At 37.5% G+C, this 23,667-nt stretch overlaps 1 pseudogene; it reads left to right on the plus strand.

The window, feature by feature from the left end:
- Positions 1-7,355: 7,355 nt before the first annotated feature.
- On the plus strand, positions 7,356-10,988 carry LOC124989189 (actin-like; annotated as a pseudogene).
- The last annotated feature ends 12,679 nt before the right edge of the window (positions 10,989-23,667 follow it).

Here is a 23,667-nt window from a genome sequence, read left to right on the forward strand (position 1 = left end):
GGGACGCCCCAAGCTCCCTCCGGGGAGCCCGTGCTCCCGGGCCGCGGTGCGTGGGGAGCCCGGTGCGGCCCGCCGCTCCTCCTCCTCGTCCTCTGGCGCGGCCGGGCACCGCCTCGCGGGCGCGGAGGGCCGCTTGCTCGGGGCGCGGGGGCGCCCACCCCACATGCAGGTTGGGGCGGTGCCGCGGTCCCCGCGAGCCCCGGGCGGGGCAGAGGAGTCCCGGGGGAGGCGGCCGTCAGTCCCGCGCCATCGCCGGTCCCGGCTGCGGGACGAGCGGCCGGGGGGCGGTGGTCGGAGAGTCGAGGGGCCTGTGGCGCCGCGGCGGCGCGCACCAGGAGGGGCCGGGGCGTGAGCCAGCCGGCTGGGCCCCTGGGGGAGAGGCCGGAGCGGGCGACCTCCCTCTCCTCGTGCTTCACCTAGAGCCCTCCTCGCCACCCCTCACCCCACCCCTCTGGCGCACACCTCCCCACACGTACACACGCGCGTAGACACCAGCGCACACTCTCACACCCGAGTGGGTGTGATCTAAGACTGAGATGCGCTCCGGCGCCCAGAGTTAACACTCGGCCTCAACAAAACGCTGCAGGGCAGGCAGGCTCCCCTTTGGGCTACACATTAAGTAGAACTTCCTACAAAACTACTGAATACTGGGAGCTGGAGCTAGAAGACGCTGGCTGCTTAGGATGTTGAGTTGGAAGACATAATGCTAAGGATTATTCAAAATGCTGTTATATATCACTGTTTTCTGCCTAGTGAGGCAAGAAGAAACCTACAAGAAATCCAAGAAGAACTTTCAATCTACTTCAACTTGAATCCTTACAAGGGCTAATAAGTAATCAGCTACTTATTTCTTTTTTCTCTCCCCAGTGTTCTCTCAGGAAATTTGTGTGTGTGTGTGTGTGTGTGTTTGAGTTTTTTCCCTAAACTCTTTTAACTGGTAGCACAAGATAGCTAGATGATCTGGCCTAATTAATAAATTGGATCATTGGTGGAAATCATGGGGTTTCATTAACATAACCATATTCATCCCCAAAACTGTTTCCAGGACAACAATTATATTTGAGCCAGAACTTAATTATGTGTTGATCTATCTTTATTTTACAGGAAGTATTAGTCACCCAGACACTGGTGTTTTTTAGTTCCCTAAAGCCAATGAAAACACTTTTGGGAAACCAACCTTTGGTTTTTTTTTTTTTTTTTTTTTTTTAACTTTATCTTGAGAAGGAATTTAATTTACACATTCATGTGATAGGAAGGAGCTGTGAAGTGTGTAGAATTTTTTCTTCTATCTTGAGGTTGTTATTGGGTTGTTTTAAAATATTTTCCAAATTAAATGCAAAAGTATCAAGGTGACTAGCTATGCAGTACTAAGCAATGTAACACCAAAGAACATGTCCATCCTAGGTGTCCAATGCTCAGGTGTACCTGGAAAGGATAATTTTGACCACTCCAGATGCTATGTCATTTATTGGTCTGCCACATGAATGGTGAACTCTTATTTTGAGGATTAAATGCTACTCAAGGATTTTTTTCCATCTTTGCTCAATGATTTCCTAATAACTGCTGTTTCTCTGAACCATACCCCAGTCCCCTGTGCTTGTCATTTTAAAGACAGGTATTTTAGTCAACTTTTTCATTGCTGTGACTAAAAGACCTGACAAGAAGAATTTTAAAGGAGAAAAAGGTCATTTGGGGGCTCACAGTTTCAGTGGTCTCAGCTCTAGCTCTCTAGGTCCAAGGTGAGGCAGAACATTATGGCAGAAGAGTGTGGCAAGAAAAAGCAGTTTAGGACATGGCACCAGGAAGCAGAGAAACTCCCCTCACCATGACAAAATGTGGACCTTAAGGCACACCCCCAGTGATCCACCTTTTCCAGCCACACCCTACCTGCCTGCAGTTACCACCCATTTAATCCCTATCAGAGGGTTAATGCACTGATTAGGTTTAAAGTTCTCATGACCCAATCCTTTCACCTCTAAGCTCTCTTGCATTATTTCACATGTGAACTTTTGGAGGATACCTCATATTTAAACCATAACACAGGAAAAAGAAGCCCCTTACAGGTGCCTTTTCTGTGTGCCGTGTGATGACTTCTCCCCCTACTCTTTCCAAAGGGACTTAGAAATAATCTGTTTTCCAGGTAACAACAGACTGAGAATAAGACCAAAGTAACAATAATGGATACGAAAATGTTATGTTCCACAACATCTGTTAAGAATCAAACTGCTCAAAGTCCTGCAATTATGTGTCTCCCTCCCCACACACACTCGTCACTTGTGTTCTGAGAACTTGATCTTCTAGTATCCACCATTTTGTTCTTTATCCCTTAGGTTCCAGCTCACTGGAGGTGGCTTTCCTTGAAACTTAACCAACTATAAGTCACTGTTAGGACTCTGGAAGGCTACCCATAACTTTGGCTTCAACAGACTCCCCTTTTTCCTTGCCATGATTTCTTCCCTACAGGATTTGTCTGCCCTTTATGAAAATAAAACCATGCTGTTCCCTATCTTCACACTCCAAATAGACTTGGCACTGAATTTAGGACCCAATACCCCCAACATCTAGTTTGGGGCTTGCAGAATCCCAACAGTGTAGAAATTAGTTGCAAGACAGAAAGTCAAATGGTGTTTCCAACATCAGTTTCCCCTAAATGCCCAAATCACCAGTGATGATTGCACTGATGGGATTCGTGGTGCACACCTATAACGTCAGCAACTCAGAAGGCTAGATAGGAGGATCTCAAGTTGGAGGCTAGCCTCAACAATTTAGTGAGGCCCTATCTCAAAATAAAAATAAAAAAGGGCTGGATATGTTGCTCAGTGTGCACCCCTGGGTTCAATCCCTGGTACCAAACAAACAAACAAAAAGGATTGACTAAAAATATAATTACTGTAGTAAAAGTCTCCATTTACTCCCACAAGCTTAAGCTCTCAAAATTTGAACAATTTGATGGCAGGCTGTATAAGTTGTTAGTACAGCAACTCTCACTAACATTCTGCCCCTACCATTTTCTCAGGGTGGCCTAATCAGCAATGAACTATGGAGCTTCTCAGAAATTCATACCTCAATATCAGAAGAGTACTTCAGATGTAGAATTGTCAGTTATAGAAGTGACAGGCAATTGCTTTTGGTCTGTTTTTTTGTTTTTGTTTTTGTTTTTGTTTTTTGGTTCGGGGGGATGTATACTGGGGATTGAACTCAGGGTCACTTGACCACCAAGCCCCATCTCCAGCCTTATTTTGTATTTTATTTAGAGACAGGGTCTCACGGAGTTGCTTAGCGCCTCACTTTGGCTGAGGCTGGCTTTGAATTTGTGGTCTTCCTGCCTCAGTCTCCTGAGCCCCTGGAATTGCTGGCATGTGCTCTGCTCATTATTAAATGCTGTTTTGTCTGCTGCCTCGTCTCTTGTCCTGGCCTTTAAACATGACTTGTTTTTGGCCTCTTAATATTTTTATCCAGAAATTAACTAGACAATTAAAAAAAACCTAGATTTATTAATTTTTAGATTAAATCCTATGACATATGAGAAGCCATGAATCATTTTACATATTGAAGCTAAAACTAATTTCTTCTTAACTGTTGAGGGGAAGGAATACATAATATTTAAAGACCATGAAACATTGTATGGAAAATATCAGACTTGTTTGTCCACAAACAGTCCCTCAACTCTCCAAACATGCAAAAAGAAACAGAAATGATTTAATTAAACAATCTGTGTGCTGAAGAAGAATGAAGGAACAGAATGGCACTCTCGGCCTACTTCTGAAAGGTTCAGCAGGATGCTGGTCCTCCTCTCCTGTCTTCTCCCCTCTTCTTCAGTGGAGGAAGAGAACCTGGAATCCTGAAAGAAGTGGAAAAGCAAACACACCATTTCACTTTCTTTTCCACCCAAATCACTAAGAAAAATTCAAAGACAACAAAATTTATGAAAAAGTTACTATGACAAAACAGTGTAATTAGTTCAAAATCTTAAAGTAACAAACAAATGTCCACATGCTCAGGAAACAAGAGACCAAGAGGGAGGAAGAGGAGGAGGAAGAGAGAGGGAGGGAGGAGAGGAAGGAGAGGGGAGGGAGGGACTTCATCTACTATCCACTCCTCTAAATGGCTGTTTAAACCACTTAATACATTGGTGTGTTTCATTCTTGTGTTTGCATCTCTGTGGGGAAAATGTATATGAAATTTTAATAGTTTCTTCTGCTCTTTTGCCTTTTCTTACTTAGTCCTATATCCTGAACACTTTCATACTACAAATATCCCTGTACGTGATCCTGAATTGTGACCATGTAATATTTGACTATGTATAACTATGTATGACTATGTATTGTGATAACTTATTTAAACCAATTCTACTGTGTTGAAAATAGATCATTTATAATTTTAATAAAATGTACAACACATCATTAATATGTTTTATATTAACATATAACATAACCTTTGTGTACATTCTTAATGTACAATAGCAAAAAGTCCTAACAATTAAATTGCTGCCAAAAAAAGGACATACATTGAAGACTTTTGATATACATCATCCCATAAATTTAGCATCAATTTATAGTCCCATCAATAGCATGGGTATAAGAATCACTCTAAGGATATTTTTAACTATGTAACATCTATAAAACCCTTCAGACTATCCAGACCAGAGGAGATCTATGTATAGAAGCCTGGTACCTAGCATTCTGCATATATTTAGATCCCAACAAAATATTAAAGGAAACAATGAATAAATGCTATTCCATAGTAACTTAAACGCTATATAAACCTGTAGTTTCCAAACTGTGTACCAAAGTACCCTGAAATGTAGTAAACCCATAGGGTCACCACAGGATATTTAAAATTCTCAAGGGAATCACAGCATTGTGTCAAACATTATACAAACTACTGCTAAGCTATTTGGACCTGATTACTATGTGAAAATTCTTTTGACTTGAAGGGTTCTACGAAAAATAACTTGAGACACAAAGACATCGTAAGCCAAGAGAGTTTGGTTTACTTCTGGTTAGAAGTCTCAAGCACAGGGCAGAAACTATGAAATAGAGACCCTGATCTCTAGAAATTTAAAATTTAAATTTAGGAGACACACTTATATAATGAAGCATTAACCTTGACCAAACAAAGGCTTGGCCATTACTCCAAGTTCCTGGGAGGTACCTCTAAGCCCTTGGAATGGCCTGTTGGGTGAATGTTACCTAGGGTCCTTAGGCCATGCCATGTGCTCTCATTAGCAATGTGATTTACAGTTGGGGTTTTGAGTCATGTGGTATCAGCTTCACTTCAGGAAGGGTCAGAAACTAAGGTCAATTCTGTGGGCGGTCAGCTATGTCTACATCACTGACTCCCAATAAAAGCCCTGGACACCAAGGCTTGGGTGAATTTCCTTGTAGAGAGAAATGAGCATGGTCTGCTCAGATTCACTGGCAGAGGACAACTGGTAGCTCTGTACCTGGCCTCCCCTGGATTCAGCCTGCCCTATGTGCATTTTCATATTGTTGATTTTAATCCATGTCCTTCCACTGTAATGCACCCAAACTCTAAGTAAGTCACTTTGCTGAGTTCTATGAGTTCTTCTAGTGAACAATTGAAATTGAGGGTGGTCTTGGGAATTTCCTGAATTATAGCACTGCGAGAGTCAAGTTCATTACCTTCATAGTTTCTCATTTGCCTGGTTATCCCAAGTGGTAAGATATCACTGAAAAGTTTTGACTTCCAGTAATTTAAAAGTAAGACAATTCAACATGGAAACAGAAAATGCACTCCCTTGTTTTTGTCACAAAATACAGTTGATTTTCTCAGATAACATAGATGAGAAACTGACCATTTTGACTTGTGGGCTACTTGAAATTAGTTATGACATTTTGTTTGAAAAAATATAGCAAGAGGACTAAATGATTCTGAAAGTTTTTAAGCTAACAGCTTAAGCCATTCAGTAATATTTATTTTAAAATCATGGCAAATAATTTTATCTATTTATCTTTTAACATACTGCTACCAAGTTGGAATGGGAGAACCCAGCTGCCTTTGGGGAATGATAAATACCACAAGCTGTTTCTCAAACACTGTGGAATCAATAAGCTCAAAATATTTTCTCAAATACTTTTAAAATTTTTCTCAACATGCAAGTATCTTAAAAAGCTTTTTTCCCCATATATTTGTAACTCATTTACATTGTATTTATCTTAAATTTTTATAACATTGGAGTTGCTACTATTAGCATTATGAAAATTATATTTTTTCCATAATTGTATGGGAAAAGTGCTAGATTGAGCAAATGGACAGCTGTATTCTAGTTCTATCTTGCCATCGAGTATCCATTCACCTGCACTTTTCTGGGCCCTGGTTTTTACTTCCGTAACATGGGCAACTCAAACTGGATGACATTAGGGTTCATTTTAATACTAAAATGATCATTTTCAATTTAATGGATATATATTAATCCCTACTTTGTGCACATTGTTTTGAAACACATGGAATAGTGACCATAACTCATTTCAGGCTTTGAAGAATCTTGCCATCAAGTCAAGACGACAGATCCCTAACTATAAGTTTGCCCTAACCAGACAGGTTTTGTGGATGTAATCTAGAACTATAAACTTAGCAGGATGAGAGCAGCAGCACAGAACTGATTTCTGCTTAGGGTAGTCATATTAAGTTTCACAGAGGACCTGGCAGGGGAGTTCAATTTTTATAGGTGGAGAAGGTGTTAAAGAGGGTATTTAGAAGGGGCTATGTAAGCAAACAATCCTGCTGACAGAACACGGGGTGACAGCTGCCTGGAGTGGTAGCTCCTAGTCCCTTGTGAAGACAGGACTTCTTAGTGAGGCAGGAAAGAGAAACTGACACAGAATTGTTCAGGGACTTTATGCAGAACAGTTCCATTTGCCCTTCTAGGTCCTCTCTCTCCACGTGTCCGTCTACCCTCTGTGCTCCTGGAAGCTGACCCACAGAGACAGGCATCAAGAGCTCCAAATCCCTGCTGTCTTCCAAGTCACTTCAGCCAATGAACATCCCTGGTGGGTGATCAGTGACTAGACTGTTTATTTTTCCAGCTTTTAATCTCCCAGGCCCCTGTGGGCTGTTTCTGTCCCCTGTTGAAGGCTTCAAGGTATTCCCACCTCTGGGTTCCGAGAGCTTCTTTCTTTGGGCAAAAGGGATATGTATGAGTTTCCTAGGGTTATTGTAAATAGAAACAGCCTGTAAGTGTTAAAATAAATTGGATGGCTTAAAACAATTTGTTGCCTCCTGGTTCTGGGGGCCCCAAGTCCGAAATGAGGATGTGGACTAGGGTCTCACTCCAACAGGCCACTGTCCTGCTCCACCACTGGTCCTCCACCAGTCACAATGGAAGAAAAAAAATCGCTGAGACAGTCATTGACAAAGGCTCCAGCATGTGCAAAGTTGGCTTTGCTGGATACTCTGCCCCCCGGGCCATGTTCCCCTCCATCCATGGGTGCCCCCACCACCAGGGCATGATGGTGGACATGGACCAGAAGGCCTCTACATGGACTACGAGGCCCAGAGCAAGCGGGGCATCCTGACCCTGAAGTATCTCATCGAGCACGGCATCATCACCAACTGGAACCACACGGAGACTATTTGGCACCACACCTCCTACTATGAGTTGTGCATGGCCTTGGAGGAACACCCAGTGCTGCTAACTGAGGCCCCTCTGAACCCCAAGGCCAACAGAAAGAAGATGACTCAGATCATGTTCGAGAACTTCAACACACAGGCCAAGCATGTGGCATCCAGGTCGTGCTGTCCCTGTACGCCTCTGAGCACACCACTGGCATTGTCATGGACTCTGGTGACGGGGTCACCCATACAGTGCCCATCTATGAGGGCTATGTCCTTCCCCATGCCATACTGCATCTGGACCTGGCAGGCTGGGACCTGACAGACTACCTCATGAAGATCCTGACCGAGCGTGGCTACAGCTTCACCACCAGGTGCTCATGGGTGACATCAAGGACAAGCTGTGCTATGTGGCCCTGGACTTTGAGCAGGAGATGGCCACTGCTGCATTCTCTTCCTCCCTGGAGAAGAGTTACAAGCAGGACAGGTGATCACCATGGTTAACAAGCAGTTCCGGTGTCCAGAGGCACTTGTCCAGGCCTCTTTCCTGGGTACAGAATCTGCCAGTATCCAGGAGACCACCTTCAACTCCATCATGAAGCATGATGTTGACTTCTATGCCAACACTGTGCTATCCGGGTGCACCACCATGTGCCCTGCCTTTGCTGACAGGATGCACAAGGAAATAACAGCCCCTGGCATCCAGCACCACAAAGATCAAGATTATTGCTCCCCCCGCAGCAGCCCAAGTACTCTGTGTGGATTGGTGGTTCCATCCTGGCCTCACTGTGGATGTGGATCAGAAAGCAGGAGTATGAGGAGTCAGGAGTGCCTGGCACCTGTTCCATGAACTGATTCTGAACTAGAAATTTTCCCTGGCAAATGTATACACCTCATGCTAATCTCATGAAACTGGAATAAGCCTTTGAAAAGTAATTTGTCCTTGAAGCTTGTATCTGATGTCAGCACTGGATGGTAGAACTTGTTGCTGACTATGACCTTGTATTTAAGTTAACTCTTCCTTTGGTATGTGTTTAATGCCCTGTGCATATCTTTGATTTAAGCCCTTAGTCCATGTGACTCAGTCATCTGGTGCCTGAAGTGAGAGTGTGCATACAGGAGAGAAGTCCTTGGCTTAGTGAATCTGAGACCACAGCAGTGATCTGTGTAGGCTATTCACGTGTCCACTGACTGTTCCAGGATTGTTCAGGCTGGCAAAAGTTCCCGGACCATTTGTCACTTCTTACTGGTCTAACAGGGTGGAAGGTCTGAACCTTAAGACCTAGTTTCCGTTCTTACAAATGTTTTCCTGCCTGACCACCATGGGTTATCACTTGCCTTGAGTTGGAAACAGTTTGCATTTACACCTGTGAATCTATTCATTTTAAATTACGTAAGGTTTTTGTACTCAATTCTTCATGAAATGACAATTTTTTGGTTTTCTACTGTTATGTGAGAAATTGGGCCCAAGAAATACTTTGTTGATTAAGGGAAAATAAAGTGCTACAGTACAACAACAACAACAACAACTTAAAAGATGTCTGAAACGTGTAGGAAAAGATATTTCCTTGCCTCTTCTAGCCGTGGGTGTTTTCTAATGAGTTTTGACATTCCTTGCTTTGTTGATGGAGCACTGGAACTCTGCCTCTATCATCGCATGGCACCTTCTCCCTGAGTATCTCTGTGTCTCTTCTCCTTTTTTTTTTTTTTTTTTTTCTGGTACCAGGGATTGAACCCAGGGGCTTTTAACCACTGAGCCACATCCCCAGTCATTTTTCATTTTGAAACAGGGTCTCAGTGTGCCACTGAGCCCAGCTGTTCTATTCTTGTAAGGATACCAGTCATATCAGACTAAGAGCCCATCTTACTCCAGTAAGATCTCATCTGAACTAATTCCATCTGCAACAATCCTGATTCCAAATGAAACAATATTCTGAAGTCCTTGGAGTTAATTAAGACTTACATATCTTTTGGGGTGAAACACACGAACAATTCATCCCGTCAGGACATAACTGTTCCCCATGTTTTCTAATCCTAAGGTACTGCACTATTTCATATTCAAGACCAAAGCCCTGTAATTGGTCCCCTTAATAAGCTCTCCTAAATACAGTTTGTTTTCTTCAGAGATTCTAACAGTACAGATTTGATTGCCTTTAAAATTATTTGGACAGGTTTTGTTTTGGACAGTGGAATATTTTTAATAGGAAAATCATGATCCATTTAGGATTTAGGAAGATTAGGTATTATGGCAAAGTAAAAACAGGCATTAGAGAAAGGGGCCCCAGGAGAAAAGATATGAGGGGACATCCCATTATTATGTCACGTTCTTCTTCAAATGCCCCAGTCTCTCTCCCCTCAGGGCCTTGAGCTGTGTTGCCTCTGTCTGCTGTGTCCTTGCTCCTTTTCCTATGCACTGACCACCCCATCCCCCAACTCCCTTAATCAAAGAGACCTTCCCTAACCAGCCTGGATAAAATACCATCACCGTCCCCCAACACCTTATCCCCAGTCACCTCTCCCTTTACTTCATTCCTTAGAGTACTAACCTAACTGACTTAATAATTTTGTACTTCTACATTTGTTAGTTGTCAATCCACTTTTAGATGTTAAACTCTATGAAAACAAGGACTCTTTTTATTTGCTATTGTGTCTTCAGGTGCTAGAAATGTGCCTGACATACAATAGGTACTCAATAAACATTTATTAAATGGCAGTCACCATTAGATATAGAATCTATAAGATATGGTGATAGATATAATATAGTCACAAGTGACAGAGAAGAAATTAAATCTGATTCCAAGGTTTTTCTCCTAAGTAATCCTGAATGTCATACAAATAATTTTTAATGCCTGTTATACAAAGCAAGATTTGCTAAACCAGTTATTTCTGAGATTTATAATTTGAAAAGTAGTTTCTTTCATATCCAACATCATTCTAAAAATCCTAATGTTAGTCATAGAAATTAGCAGTTCCTATGAGAAATGTTAGTAGGTTGTGTGACTCACAAAACACATTTTTAAGATTGTACTTCTGATTTGTATGTGTTTTATGACACATTCTATTGCTACTATTCTGACTATAGGTCGTGGCTAGGAGTTCTAGGGCATTTCCCCCTTTCTCTTAATTTCATGTATCTATTGTGTATCATCGGTTGACTCAATTTTCCCCTCTTTTCATCAAACAGTTAAGTGAGAAAATTAGTCAGTGTGTTTAACATGATTATCCAGCTTGCTCTATGATGCATGATGTTTGTTATTTAATTATTTGCTTCCAACTTTAGGCATGACTAAGAGATATTGTGAAATTGCAGCTGCACCAGCATAGGTTTTCCCACACCTAAAACTCTGGCCAGTATGGTGCCTGTCTTCTTCGAGATGGCATCTGCAGGACCTTCTACCACGCGGTGGAGATAAGATCTGATCTCTGACTCTCATAGTGAGTCACAAATATGCAAGACCTCTCAGACCCTTGCCCTAGAGAATATGCTATGTTATTATTTTAAGAATCATTTTAAATTCACAGGAAGAATAAATAAAATTAGGATGATTTTGAAAGTTATCACTGATAAGCTGGTGTCAGAGAAATTTAGTTAAATAAGAATTGATTCTTGAGAAACTGGTTTCTGTCATCCTCCTAGAGAACATTATTGTTAATAATAATGTTGGGCAAGATTCAGAATTGTTAATAAGTATTTTAAAATTTAGACACAAATTATTCCTATTTTTTATGTCTGTTAAAAGTCAGCAGTGAAAACTTCCAGTTATGAGTCTTGATTTTCAAATTTATATTACCCATTTGAAGGACTATGAAATAAAAATTGAAAACAGGAAATGAGGGAGAATTTCAATTGCTGAAAAATTATACATTAATACTACAGCGACACAGCCACAGCATGTTTATAGCAGCTCAATTCAAAATAGCTATACTATGGAACTAACCTGGGTGCCCTTTACCAGGTGAATGGATAAAGAAAATGTGGTACATAGACCCAATGGAATATTACTCATCCTTCAGGAAGAATGAAATTATGGCATTAGCAGGTAAATGAATGGAGATGGAAAATATCATGCTAAGTGAAATAAACAAATCCCAAAAAACCAAAGACCAAATGTTTTTTCTGATAAGTAGATGCTGAACCATAATGGAGGGAGCAGGTTAGGGAAGAATGGAGAAACTTTGGATTGGGCAGAGGGGAGTGAGGGGAGAGGAGGGGTCGTGGGGATGTGAAGGACGGTGGAATGAGATGGACATTATTACCCCATATACATGTATGATTACACCACCCATGTGACTCTGAACCGTGTACTGCCAGAAGAATAAGAAGTTATGCTCCATTTGTGTACAATGTGTCAAAATGCATTCTACTGTCATGGATAACTAATTAGAACAAATTTAATTTAAAAAAATCAAAAAAAAAATTTAAAAATCATACATTAAAATCCAATTGTGAGAAAGACAAATTAAGATATATACCTAGCTAGAGATTATAAAAATGGTTGATTTTTGCCTTTTTTCCCCCTAATCCCAAAGCAATCAGATTCTTTTTGCTAAAGATTAACTTTAGAGAAATAGTGTGAACTAATGTGTATGTGAGTGTTTTCTCTACTTTGTTCAAGGCATAAATGCTAGGGTCACACATTTCTATATGAAAAATTCTGTCTCTTATCATGTAAGTTGGGCAAGATTCAGAATTTTCCTGCATCTTTCCCCCATCTAAACTTATATTAGCTTTGTTCCGTTCCCTCAGAATTCCCTCAGGCCTTTGTGTTGTCTCTAAATAACAACAACTACTTATTTCCATTATTAATAATATCTCACGTATCTGTAACATGACTCCCAGTGTGTTTTCACTTGCATTCTCCCATCTAGATTCTCAACAACATTATACAATAGGAATGTCTTGTATACAGAATTGGCAATTCACAGCCCATTGCCTGTTTTTGTACAGGCCCTCAAGCTAAGAATGGTATATATTAAAGGACCTGTTAAAAACCAAACAAACAAGAATAGACAACAAAGTGTTGTCCACGAATGCTAAAATATCTGTTACCTGTCACTTTACAGGTAAAGTTTCCCACCTTGGACTAGGATCATAATCTTTATTACAAGATGAATAAACAAAGGCAAAACTACATATACATGAAGAGCTAAAAACCTTTCACTTTGTCTTCTTTTTAAATAAAAAGACTAAATAAAAGATTCCAAAAAAAGAGTGAGAGTACTAGTTTCTTTTCTAAGAGTATGAACAATTAATAATAAGAATGAGGAGTAAAAAAGAAAACGAAGAACAAGTATTTAATAGATATTTCATTTGTATCACGTGTTCTCAGATGTACTTTTGTATTCAGATATTAAGAATTTTGTGATTCTCAATATATATCTGTATTGCCTATTATATGAACCTATGTATATTACTAAGGAATCCCCTGTGATTCTTCATAGCTCACAAAATTATATGGTTCTAACTATACCCTATAGAAAGAAAGAATTAGTTCTGTGTAGTGATATATTACAGAATAAAATCTCAAGGGTATGTTCCAAATACTTCAAACTGGATATACACTATCAAGGAACTTGGGCTAATTCTAATGTATGTTAGTGTTTAAACCACATAATCATTTGGTCTTCAATTTCTCATAGTAAAATTGGAGGATTTACCTGGATCACTTGAATCTATCCTATTTATAAGGCTATATGTCTTCAAATGCCAACTCTAGCCAAACTACAGATAATTACAACCTTTGAGATCTTAAATATTCTGTTACAATAAATTTGTTGCAAGGAAGTTGTATGACTTTCTCCTTACTTATGAAAATGAACTGGGGTCTAGTTCAATATAAAATACAAATTTTTTAAATACATGTTTATTTTCCTTGACATGTAAGGCATTACAGTGAATTTTTTCTATCTCTATGGCCATGTAAGCTCTCTCATATAACAGCTATAAACTCTGTTTCAAAAGCAAAAACCATACACACACACACACACACACACACACACAACTACACAACCATCTGAAAGCTCTAGACAGTGAAAAAAGCAGACAGATCTGATGCTGGAGAGGAGAGAATTGACATTGGAAGAAGTAACTGGCTCTTCATTTACCTTCTATTTATATTGGCTTAACCTGAGGGCAGGGCATGGTCCATATTGCACAGGGAAGAAGAATTCCTAAGAGAAAACCCAGAGGTTTGAATACCGCAGAATAGTTTAGGACAACGACTACTACCAGAAAGGGAAGAAGGAATCCCATCAAAAGAGAGCAGGAAGGGTAAACCACAAATTCTTCTTTGTATTGATTCTTCTAAAATCTCTGACTGACCTTAAAACACATGTGCATGGTGCAGACTGCAAGCACTTCTGCTAATGATAAAATAGTAAAACCGAGATGCAAACTCCTACAAAGAGACAACATTCACAGTTTGAGCCCAGTCTGGTTAATCACTTGTTAAGAAAAAAATTAACAATTTGGAAAAAATGTAAAGAATTGAGAGTTTCTACAAAATATTATTTCCAATACTCAGGATTTAATACAGAATTCCTTGGTATAAACAACAAGGAAAATGCGATCCATTTTCAGAAGACAAAACAACAGAGAGCATCTGCAAGACAATCCAGAAGTTGGAATTAGCAGACATTATACTTATGATCAGTGAGGTATCTTCTCCTAATGAATTTTAAAAATTTCAACAAAAGTACAGATATTACAAAAAAGAACCTAGGAGAAAGACACAAAACTTAAAAAATTCACCATGTGGGCAAAACAATAGGATGCAAAGAGTCAGTAAAACTTGAAGATACGTGAGTACGAATTTTGTAATGCGAAAAAGAGTAAAACATCTTTAAATGGCAACTGTGGAGACAATAGCAAAATATCTGAAATGCAAGTAACTATACATGCAGGAGAGGTGAGATGTGATGGGGTGAAAAATTCTTGTAAAATAATATTCAAAATTTTTCCTAATTTTATAATCAAATATTTCAGCAAACCTCAAGCAGGATGAATGTATAGAAAAATTAATCTCTGCTCATCATATTCAGATTGCTGAAAACTAAATATAAGGTATCATTTTTAAAGTAAAAGGGTACATTACATACAGGTTAACACCATTTCAAATGACCATTGACATCTGAAACCACGGAGGTTGAAAGTCACTACAACAACAAAAATTTAAAACAATTTAAAAAGTGTTAACTCAGAATTATATAGCTAAAGAAAAATAATATCCTTTAAACATAAAAATGAGCCCTGGCACCTGTCATATGCCTAACATCCCAGCAACTCTGGAGGCTGAGATAGGAGGATCACAAGTTCAAGACCAGGGCCAGCAACTTAGAGATTCCTTGTCTTAAAAATAAACCACAAAAAGGGCTGGAAGTGTGGTTCAGCGGTAGAGCACCATAGGATTCAAGCTCTAGTATTGCAAAAAATAAGAAAAAGAAGGAAAGAAAGAAAGAGAGAGAGACAGAGAGACAGAGAAAGAAAGAAAGAAAAAGTTATTTCAGGTAAAAGAAAAGCAACAGAAATTATTACCAACAAACCTACCTGTGCTATAAACAGTGCTAAAGGAAGGTCTTTGAGCTAAAGAGAAATGAGCTAAAGAGAAAATCCTTATCAAAATGAAGAAATTGACAAGATCAGAAAATGTCAGATATTGTGTACTTTAAGTATAAAATATTTCTTTAAATTCTTTAAGCTGCATATGAGTGTTTAAAACAAAAATTATGACATTGTTTTCTGGTAAATATATTTCTAGTCTGAGGTTAACCCACTTTCCTTTTATTATTATAATAATCATTAACACATATTAACTGTACCAGCCAGTGTGATTCCTTGTGTTCCCTCAGGTATCTGTCGCGCACTGACCAGGTTCATCCACCCCTCTTCTGCTCTTGGCCCCTGTCCCAATTTTCCTTTTTTCAGGTTTAAAGTGTCCTATCTTACAAGTCAAGCGTCCACCTTCACGTATCTATTCCACATTACATTGGAAGTCCTTTCCAGTATAACAAGGAAAAGAAAGTGATAACAGGGAAGGAAGAAGATGACCTGCATTTTTTTTCACAGATGATGTCATTATTTACAAGGAAAATCCTATAACACCTACAAATCTGTTAAAAACTTAGACATAATAAATATATTTAGCAATCTCATGAGGTACAAGTTAAAATGAAAAACCCTTTGTATTTTTCTATATTAGCAACAATTAGAAAATGAAATTAAAATAAATTTTTAATCGTGCAGAAACATAAAACAAATGGCAGTACATTTAACAAAAGATGTCAAAGAGTACTACATCAAAAATTACAAAATATTTTTGAAGAAAATATTAGAAGAGCTAAAAAAATGGAGAGCGAGATCAAGTTCATAGATTGGAAGACTGAACTCATTATTGGTGTCAGTTTTCTCTGGCAGATTTTTAAATTCGACACAATACCAATCATTAGCCCACAGACTTTTTTGTTTTTCTTAAAAATTGACAAACTGATTCAAAAAATTGTATCAAAATGCAAAGGATCTAAATATCCAAAACAATCTTGAATATGAACAAAGTCGGAGGACATGTATTACCTGACTTCATGTCTCACTGTAAATGTACACTAATCAAGACACGATGTGGTATTGGCATAGGGTTCACCAACAGGGCAATGGAGCAGGTGTGCCCCCATATAAACACATGCTTTACACTGTCATTTATTTTTTACAAAAACCTTCAACAATATAATAAAAAGAAGGTGCTTTTAGTAAATGATGCTGGAATAGCTATATATGTGTTTTAAAAAAATCTTGATACATCTTACACCATAAAATAATTAATTTGAAATATTATAGGCCTAAATGCAACAGCCTAATTCATTGGGATTTTAAGGAACCCAAAGGAGAAACTTTGTGACTTGGGCATAGGAAAGGTATTTTAGATTATGGAAGGCCAACTATAGAATAAAATCAATTCATTAAATTTAAAACTTACTCATCAAAATGTACACCTGAACCATAAAGTTGAAGTACAGGAGAAAATATTTTAAAAACAGCTGATAATAAAAGACTGGTATTCTGGCCATATAAGTAACTCCTAGGACTCAATAATAAAAAAGTCAAAACAATCAAATAGAAATGAATAAATGATCTAAGAGAAAACTTTATACAAAAAAAGGATATGCTAAGGATCAGTGTGCACAAAAAAATATAAACATCGTTAGTCATTAAGGGAATGTGATTAAAACCAGAGGGACTATCACTACACATCCATCAGAATAGAATTAAAACTACTAAGATAAATAATAATACCAAATGTTGACAAGTGGAACAAATGAAATTCTTAAACATATGTGGTAATGTAATATCATATGACAACAAATGACTATAAAAGAAAGCATGTAGAATTCATGGTCATATCAAGGGACCCAAGAATTCCAGTCCTCTGTATTTATCTAAATGAAACAAAAACATGTTTACAAAAATACTGGTATAAGGGTTGTTGTGAGAATGTAATTCATATTAGCCCCAATCAGAAGTTATAAGGCAATATATTTAAAAACTCATGGTATGTTTGTGCAATGGAATAGTACCCTGAAATAAAAAATACTGATATACACATTGACATAGATAGAAGAAACAATACTTGCCTTTGTGGGTGAATGAGGGATTCCTTGAAAAAAAGCACAAGAACATTTTGAGGACAGGATAATGTCTTGGTGGTACAGGTTAGGTTATACTAAAATGAACATTTATCAAAGCTCAGGAACAAACAAACAAAAATGAACTCTAAATATGCATGCTGAAGTATCTGCAATTTACTCTGAATTGTATCAAAAACATAAGATGGGTTACTGAATGGAAAGATAGATAAATGAATAGGTAAGTCACAGATAATAAAATGTTAATGGTAGACTCTAGGTGGTGGATACATGGGTGTTTATTATTTTTAAAAAATTTCCTCTGAAAATTTTAATAAAATATTGAGGGGGACATCAAAACAGTAATTATGTTATGGATACAGCTAAAAGTTCATCATATTTTAAATTCTTGTTGATTTTACTTGAAGGTATTTTAGAAAACCTCTTTAGTCCCTGTGTAACCAAAGTTAACTTGGGAGGAAATTTGATTTCATAGTAGTTGATAGAATCCTTTGAAGCTAATTCTAACAACATTGTAAAATTAACAAACCTATTAATAGCTTACAGATAAAGACAAAATAATTTCTTTATGGAAAGAGGATGAGGAAAGTGCAAACTAGATCTACAGAAGTTCAGACTTAATGCAACGTCAAAACTTGAGAAGATGGGTCTGGGAGAAATGTGGCCCAACAGGCTCTCAAACGAAGAAGAACCTCAGAGCCCCTCAAAGTCATGGTCCAGAATCACGGCTCTCTGCTCTGTTTGGCTTTCTATAAAAATGGAGACATGAAAGCATGGGATATATTCTCTTTTTAAATATATAAATCTTGTAAATTGCTACACCTTTGCGACTCTTGATGATGGTTTTGAAAGGGAATTTTCCAGGTATGACTAAACCATCTTACAATTAGCCTTGATCCAGGAGACAATAAATAATCCTCTAAACAGGTGGCACAGACCTATGACAGGTATTGTGCATGTCAGCAAATAGGAGGTGGAGCCTTTCTCATAACATTCACTATGACACCACTGATTTTAGGATATTTTCTTCTCCAAATGTACATTTGCTAATGCAGATTTTAATTACACTACATTGTTTATGTTTGGTTTTGGATCTGGAATGCTACCCCCAAAAGTGCATTTGCTGAATACCTGATCCCCAGTGCAGCAAGGTTTGGAGATGGGGCTTCTAGGCAATAACAGGGCTCTGATCTCATCAGGGGATTAACCCCTTTAATGAATTAATCCAGAGATAGCTGAATAGACTAGTGAAGGCAGGATCTCATTGAAGGAAATAAGTTACCAGAGCTAGAACCTGGAAGGGTCCATCATTTCCCCATCCTCTCTCTTTTTCTCTGCTTAGCAGTTGCCATGAGCTAAGAAGTTTTCTTCTGCCATGCCTTTCTGTCATGTTTCTGCAATGGAGTCAGCTGACCATCGACAGAGATCTCTGAAACCATGAGTCAAAAATAAACCTTTCCGATTGTTTCTTTTGTTTCGATTTCGTTGATTTCGGCTCTGATTTTAACTATTTCCTGTCTTCTACTACTTTTGGTATTGGTCTGCTCTTCTTTTTCTAGTGCTTTGAGCTGTAGTGTTAAGTCGTTTATTTGTTGATTTCTACTTCTTTTTTTGAATGCACCCCATGAAATAAATCTTCCTCTAAGTACTGCTTTCATAGTGTCCCAGAGATTTTGATATGATGTGTCTTTGTTCTCGTTTACTTCTAAGAATTTTTTTATTTCCCTCCTGATGTCTTCTGTTATCCATTCATCATATAATAGTGTATTATTTAGTCTCCAGGTATTGGAGAAGTTTCTGTTTTTTATTCTGTCATTTATTTCTAATTTCAATCCATTATGATCTGATAGAGTACAAGGTAGTATCTCTATCTTCTTGTATTTGCTAACAGTAGCTTTGTGGCATAAAATATGGTCTATTTTAGAGAAGGATCCATGTGCTGTTGAGAACTGAATGACTAAGGACAAAGGGCAGTTTTCTTCCCCCATCAACCCTTCATACTTACACTGATATTTAGAATCCTAGGGACATTTTCAGTCTTACCATCTCACTTTTCAAATTGTATCATTCAAATACAAGTGATAATGAATACTGACAAGGATTTGGGGGAAAGGTACACTGATTCATAGTTAGTTGGACTGCAAATTAGTACAGCCACTCTGTAAAGCAATATGGAGATTCCTTTAAAAGTTAGGAATGGAACCACCATAGGACCTAGCTATCCCACTCCTCAATGTTTATCCAAAAGAAGTAAATGAGCATACTATAGTGATATGGGCATATTAATGCTTATAGCATCACAACTCACAATAGCCAAATTATGGAATCAGCTCAGATGCTTACCAATAAATCAATGAATCAAGAAAATGTGCTATATATACACAGCGAAGTTTTACTCAACCATAAAGAAGAATGAAATTATGACATTTATTGGTAAATAGATGGAGGAGAACATCATGCTAAGTGAAATAAGCCAGACTCAGAAAGTCAAGGATTAAATGTTTTCTCTCATACGTGGAAGCCAAAGAAAAATAAGAGAAAGAAGGCAGTGTTGGGGGGTTTGGATATCATAAAGATATAGGGAAGATCAGGGACTAGAAAGAGATGGAGAGGGAGGGAGAAGGGATGGGAAAGGGGAAGAAATGTGGAATGAATTTAACAAGATCACATTATATACAAATGTGCCATAGGAAATTTCACCTTTACGTATATATAGAAAGGATCAATCAAAAATAACATTATACTGTCATGTATAACTAATTAGAACAAATAAAATTTAAAATTAATATGAGTAAATAAATGTGAAAAAGGAAAATTAGTAAAATAGAGACAGGAAAATAAGGGAAGGGAAGAGGGGAAGGAGGGATAGGAAACAGATTGAAATCCAACTCCAGCTTGTATGACTTTGTCAAAATGAACCCAACTACTATATAAAAATATAAACCTCTAATTACAAAAATAAAATAAATGTATACCCACTAATGCCTTCTCTATTTTTCTCATCCTCTGCCAGTCCATTCATTATGATCTCTAGCTCACTGTGAGTACTTTGCGTTAAAGCTCCTCTCTTGTTCTTCATCATCCCCAGCATCATTTTATTTGTTTAATGGTGATGCATGGAAGGAGAGGCCCTCTACACATCTGGAATTGTGGAATTACTCTGCAATAAGGAACAGGACTTTCGGACATTCATTAACACAGGGCTGAAGTTATATTTTGTACCCCTCATTGACACTGAGTATGGAGGAAGAGTGGAGAATTCTGGCAAAGGGAAGCATGAGAGGCAAAAAAGAAAAGCAGGAGAGTGTTTACTTGGTGCAGGAGAGAAGGTGGGAGAGGGGAAGTAGGATAGAAAAGAAGGTAGAATTTTAAGAAGGTAAGAGCAGTGGATTTGGATAGAAGAAACAGTTTCACTGAAACCATGATTACAAAGTATTCTGGAAGAGCTTGAGAGTTTGGCATTAAAAATTCCTTTTACTTCCCTTAGCAAGCAAAATATTGAATAAATTATTGTGATTTAATGGACTAAGTTGTCTGACCTGATTTTCCAGAAGGAACATCCACACAAATGTATTTCTGTTGCCTTATATTTATTGGTCTCAAGTGTAATTGCATCTGGACATTCTCCATTTATCTGCACTTCGTTCATTTTCTTTCTTGATAACCTTATACTTTTCACTATATTCCCTTTTCATAGAGTCACTGCTCTGTACCACTCAAGAATATTGTGCAATATTTCATTGGGAGATACTGAAGAGATCTGAGATGTCCTGCTCATAGATAAGGAACTGTGACAGAGCAGATGACAATTCCACCTAATCTTCAGAAGGAAGAAGGGTATTGTTTACTGAAACCTACACTAGGAATCCTAGGTGACTTACTGGCAAAAAAATTCTTGGAGAAGAAAATCTGAATGTAAACATATAAGCAATAAATTAGCTTTCCTATTAAGATTTATAGTTCATTGAACAATCTTTCTTTTTAAAACATTCCACTGTGCCAGATCCTTCAATCATTTCCTGATTTCTTAATTATTTTCACTGTAAATGTTTATATTTTTCCTTGTACTGCCAAATACATAGAACACACAGCACATTTAGTAGACTCTTCAAAAACTAAAGTAGAAAATAAATCCCAAATACAAATTTCCCAAATAACTTTATTCCTAAGTTATATTTATTGTTAAAGACCAAAACGTAACAGTCAAAACAGAGAGGTGAAGCAATGATTTTAATTCCTATTAAGATAGGAGAAAAAAGAATTTCCACATAACATTGTATAGACATGTGATATGGTATAGACATGTTTCCTGTTTAGGCACACAAAATCAAGAGAGGACACCCTACTATTTTAATTTACTAACCTGTTCATCCCTTTTCCAAGTGGCTTACAATTCTTGGATTACTAGTAACATTGAATATTTTAGCATGTTTATTCACTATTTTTAACTATTTTTAAATTGCTTGATGGAAATATTTGGCAATTTTTCTACTTATTGGTTTATTTACATTAAAAATATTAACCTGTTGTCTAGTATAGATATATTAATTTGCATTGTAGATGAGCAAGGTCATGTTAGCCAATTATTTTTCTTAACAATTTTCCTTATAGGCACCCAAGATTTTACTGGTGCAACAATTTAGATGCAAGTCTATGGAATAGCAGACACAGGAAATATCTCTAATAGGCTCATACACACTTCCTAACAAGCTATGCCTTTCGAAGTTTCCCATGTGGACCACCTAGATTATAGTACAGTGTTTTCTCTGTGCATCCAGTGAAACTGGCCTCTGCTTCTAAATTCCTCATGGTTCTTTCCCAAACAATCATGTTTGATCTGTCACACTTTGTGTGTGCTTTCCAGCATGCAGGACTTTATCCTTCAAGAATTCAGTGTTGAAAGAGTCAGAATTTCAACAGGTACTGAAAAGAGTAAAGGAAAGAGAAGGACTATTGTTACCAAGAGAGCTTCCTTAGGCAGAGAAATAGAAGAGACTTTCACAGAAGAGCTGTCTTGACTTTATGTCACCAGCAAAATGACAAAATAAAATGAGTGCATAGTTTCAGAATTCGAATTGTGGAAACAAATTGTAAGGACTTTTCCCAATTTTGTATTCTCTAGCAGAACTCTTAGAGAAATCTAAAATGATAATCTAATTAGAATTACGATCACACGAAAAGAATCCTCATACTAGAAACAACTTTTTTTGTCAAAAGAGGGAATATTTGGGCAATCTTTCTGAATTAAACATTTCCATAGTACTAAATGACAAACAACAGGAAGATGAAAATCATAACCAAGAAGCAAATAATTACAGCAGAAAATATTAAATTAACCAGCTGTTCGTTCTAATATACAAGTGAATGTTGGAACAAATTAAGACTAAGTCACTGTATTATCTAAATTAGATCATGTATAATTCTCAACAGAACAGTCATTCTTATTATCATTCCCCTCCTAGAGTTTTTTCCTTACTTGAAACCTTATTAAGCACTGAACATTTGTAAAAGATTCATTTGAAGTAGCAATATTTTAAAACACCATTTCATCATTCAGAATATGAGAGCTTCACAACATTAATAATTTAAAAGTATTCTAGAATATAATCAAATTAAGCAATTAAAGATGATAAATCTGTACGGATACATGGGATGGTTCAAATTTGCAATTTTAATACATTTCTCTTTTTCTTCATGAAAAATTCTCCTTCAGAATTAATTTTTTAAAAATAGAAGACCTTGTAAAAGTTGGTTGAAATAAAACTTCCTTCATCACCTGATTCCATATAATTTATTTTGCTTCCTAAAGAAATTCACTACATTCTACAAAGTTGTCTGTTAATAATAGTACAAATCTTCAAATGATGCTATGAATTAAATTTCAATAACTTCATTAATTCCTAAAATAACAAAACCAAATCCAAAAATAAATTATTTTTGAATATTTTGGGAAAAAGTTATAGTTTATAGACTCATTTCTTTTTTCTTTTTCTTTTTTCTTCTCTTTTTTCTTTCTTTTTTATTTGGTACTGGAGATGAAATCTAGGGGTGCTTTACCATGGTACCATATCCCACATCCTTTTCCCTTTTTAGTTTTATTTTGAGACAGGTTGTCACTAAGTTGTTTAGGGCCTCACTAAGTTGCTGAGGCTGGCCTGGAACTTGTGGTCCTCCTGCCTCAACCTCCTGAGTTGCTGGGATTACAAGCATATACCACCACAATTGGCTTCTATTTCTTATTAATAGCTTTATACCCATAACCTATAGCATATAGATCCCTTAAATTTAATTTTAAATAACTCCTTGATGTGTTAAAAAAAACTGACCAGGTAATCACGATCAGATTGGTCACAAATTAGAAATCATTTTCAGAAAAGACTTTTTCCATTAATTTTTTTTTTCTCCAGCATGCGTAAACAATTCTGCTAAAGGTCTTGGTATCCAGGTCCCTTGGTG

Source organism: Sciurus carolinensis, chromosome 7 (genome assembly GCF_902686445.1).
Source record: "Sciurus carolinensis chromosome 7, mSciCar1.2, whole genome shotgun sequence".
NCBI classification, from domain to species: Eukaryota; Metazoa; Chordata; class Mammalia; order Rodentia; family Sciuridae; genus Sciurus; species Sciurus carolinensis.